The following is a 4,094-nucleotide window of genomic DNA, read 5'->3' as shown; positions in this document are numbered from 1 at the left end:
AAGGTTCTTCATCAACTAAAGGAAAGGAGAATGGGAGTGGTGGGAAGAGAAGAGATTCAAGAAATAAGACTTAAGGCAAGAGATAGGAACTTTAAGGTAAGCAAGAATGAAAGGTGATGTAAGTGCTGAATTTGAAGCTGAAGATTATTTGGTGAGGTGTGTAGACCATGTGAGACAGATTTGAGCAAATTAAAAAAAAATATATGAAAGAGAAAAGTAACACCTAAGTTTGGAGGCCTGGGACCATCCAAGAGGCTGTGATGTGTGTCACACCAGCACTGACACCAGACATGGGAAACTGAAGAATTAAAGGGAGGGGCCTCTGTTCCAAGGACTGTGAGATTCATTATTCACCTTTATCCACCCAGCTGTCCATTCTTCTATCTCTGACTCTATCAACTTGCCCACTCTCAGTTTTCCTTAGTATCACTTCCTATTTCCTTTAAGCCATTTGTGGCTTTTTGATGTTTCACGAATTCTAGGAAACCTAGTAGTGCTGTCTGTGGTTATACCAACCTAAAATCAACAGAACACATAAATTCCTTGTAAGCAGGGAAATTGTGTGGAGTGAGGAAAATGCTTTTTCTTGCTGGTTCCCTGCTTGGTCTCTAGAGATTGCTCACCAAATACTGTGAGTTTTGTGAGTTTTTCTGTAGCACCTGGACCATCAGGGAGTCAACTTTCAATTCCAGATACATTCCAGAGCTGTTCTTAGGCTTGGAGTAGATGAACAGACCATTACTGGGCAGCACTGTGATCACAGGCAGCTGACCCACAAGCCGACCATCCCCATTTATCTCTTCCTCCTGTGTGTTCCCCACACTCTGGTTTCTGCCCAGGAATTGGCCTCTACTCCACTTAGACTTCCTGGAGAATACCTGTGATTTTTCAAGGCTATAGACCTCTATACCGTGCTTCAGATTGCTAGAACTGGCTTCATTTTCCACTCCTAAGACACTCAGATAATTTTCAATTTCTTCCATGTAGAGTAGAGGAGTCACAGACCTGTCAGATTCTTTTAACTGATACTTTAAAAATATTTATTTATTTATGCATTTAGGACTGAGGTACAGGCCAGAGGTGCAGAGGTGGTGAGAGGATTTACCAGAGACAGAGTTGAGAGCAGAACAGGCAGATCAATGAAGTACACTCCTGAGAGGAGCAGCCGGCCTGCTGCGCCATGTGGTCACCTCCAGGGTGGGGAATCTGAGCTGGCACTGAAGTGGCTGCGGCTACTTTAGGATGCAGTGCTGCATCCTAAAATGTTGCCACCAGGGAGGATCCAATTTTTTTTTTTTTATACTTATTAGTATCTAAGAAGTGGATACTTACTTGTATCTAAGAGTTGAATTTTTAAAAAGATTTATTTCTTTATGTATATAGAACTGGGGTACAGGCCAGACGTACAGGGGTGGTAAGAAGATTCACCAGAGACAGAGTGGGGAGCAGATCAGGCAGACTACATACACTGCTGAGGGGAGCAGTGGGTGAGACAGGAGAGGTCTGCTGCGCCATGTGGTTCACCTCTGGGGCTGGGGATCGAACTCACACTGAAGCCGCTGTGGCTAGCTTGCAGTGCTGCATCCTAACCTGCTGCGCCAACAGGGAGGGACATGAAAGAAATTTTTGGAAATGAAATGTAAGGTCACAAAAAATAATGGGTACTTAATTTAATTTGGGCTACTCCCTACATCTCCATAATTAATCTATTTCATGTACACAATCATTATGCTTTAAGTCATAAAATATTAATTCAACACATAAGATAGTCACTTATCTGTATTTGAAAAAAGAAAAACATATATTCCTCATACTCCCATATCAAAAGTTAGTTCATCCCCCTTCTAAAGCACCCAGTCAAATTCAAGCTCCTGTGTCTATGAAACATAAAATAATGAAAAGAAAGTGTACTGGCTGAAAAAGAATAATGATAATAATAAATAATAAAACACTGCTTGCAGGAAAAATAAATGAAAGGCAGAAAATGATGTCTCCAGAAGTAACTCTTTAAGACTCTCATGTTGATTCTCCTAAAATAAGAGATATCAAATAAAATTTAAGTTCTTCCTGCTTTTCTGTGCTGTCCATACATAGTTCATTAGGGAAATGGTTTCTAAAAAAGATATCATTAACAGAATGAATAATCTCCTGGTTCCTCAACATTGTCCCTACATAAAACAAGGGGAGATAGATGCATATTTAGATCATAAGAACAAAATGGTGTTTACCAGGGAGGAAAGGCAGTGAGCAAATTGGTTAAAGGAATCAACTGAATAATACTATAAGAACACCAGGCTGCTGATGTCAATCAATATAACATATGGAGGTATCAAATTATAGTGTGCTGTTTACCTAAAACCTACATACTATTTTAAAGCAATCTTATTTCAATAAAAATTAAAGACAAAAAAGGTTGTTGGAAGTTGAGAGGAAGTACCCAGCATAATGTATTAGAGTCTGGAGACGGAGCATTGACTAGGAAACTGAGGCTTCTTATGTTAAATACGTAAGAATAAAAGGCTAGCAAGATTATGCAGCTATTGGAAGTGAATCAGTAGTGTTGGAGAGAGAGTTCTTGTCAGAAGCATGCTCAGGGCTCTCAACACTTCTAACAGTGAATGTGTTCCACCAAAGCGGCCCACAGTGGCCCCAAACTTGCATACTGCAAAGAGGTCTGAACATCCATGCATACAAAACCAAAGCAGACTCTTGGTATCAAATAGCTTTAACTGAATAAGTGCACATAGAGAGAGAAGAAGAAAGGGCATTCAAATAAGACACTCAAAATTACCCATCTCCTGTGGGCATATGCCAAACCAAAGAGGATTGGACTGATGCAAGGCTGCTGAGTCCCAAAGGCTCGCCACCACTCTAAGGTACTTTGCCATCAGGGAACTACAGGTCCCAGAAACTGGGACAAAAGGAGATAGCACATCAAGAAAATGGCAGCCATTATGAGCCTCCCCATATGTCTCTCACCCATGTGTCTCTTCCATCTCTACATGTTTCTCTTCCATGTGTCTCCTTACATGTCTGCTTCCCAGTAAGCTTGCAGTAGCAAGGGATCCCCTTTTCTTGCTTTCTTAGCTCACCTGCCTTCCATGTTATATGACTTCACCTGATTACTCAGCTCTATCTGTCCTTAAGTGGGGGTGGGAAACATGGTACCTGTTCTAACAGTAGTATAGAGGCCAGGAGATGGGATGTTTATGCCAAGCACAGAGAAGTCTGGAGAATTCGTTCCAATCCTCCTCTACCTCCACTTTCCATACCATTCCCATCCTCTACAGCAAATAGGCTGCATTTTCCATGGTCCAGGAGTGACTACCTAGAGCTCTGTGCCTTGAAGAACTTCAAGGCCACATTCAGATTAAGGAGAATAGGGAAATGGCCACCTCTAAGCTCATATCTCCCTTCTCTCTTAAAGCTCAACTCAATTCCTCATTCTCTTATTTATACAATAAAATAAAAATTATTAGCCCTTGAAACATAACATTGCCTATGTTTGTCCAGGTGCATTTTTCTCTCACTACACCATCATTACCACCAAGACAGGAATGTAGCTCCTTTATTTCTGAATCCCCAGTTTAACTACTTGGAGATTCAGAATATACTCATTAATGTTAAGTGAAGTAATGAAACAGGGGGAAAATATAAAAGGCAATCTAGTTGGAAAGACTTATAAGAGAGTTAACATGAGATTATTTTTCTACAAATTTTACTATCAGTTCATTTATCTCTGTTCTTACAGAGATCATGGGTCATAAAGGAATAGAAACAATTTTATGTGAAAGTTAACAAAAGATATATCAAAGATATATATATTTATATGTTAATGTTATATGTATGTATGTATTTTATATTGAATTCTGGCTCTACATTTTTTAAGTGTGTAACCTCCGTCACTTATAAATTGGAGATTAGAACAGTACATTATTCAAATGGCTGTTATTTGTGATGCCTATGCGGTCTTCATCCACAGTTTTGGGCTCACAGCTCCCAAACCTTGGGATTTTCTATAGGTTCCTTTTGAGAGCAATATGGTGTCTTTTTTTAAGTTTTATTTATCCATTCAGAACTGGGGTACAGGTTAG

The sequence above is a fragment of the Condylura cristata genome, unplaced genomic scaffold (genome assembly GCF_000260355.1).
Source record: "Condylura cristata isolate star-nosed mole 26May11 unplaced genomic scaffold, ConCri1.0 scaffold00005, whole genome shotgun sequence".
Taxonomy (NCBI): Eukaryota; Metazoa; Chordata; class Mammalia; order Eulipotyphla; family Talpidae; genus Condylura; species Condylura cristata.
The sequence above is the reverse complement of the archived record's forward strand: the minus strand, read 5'-3'. Positions refer to the sequence as shown.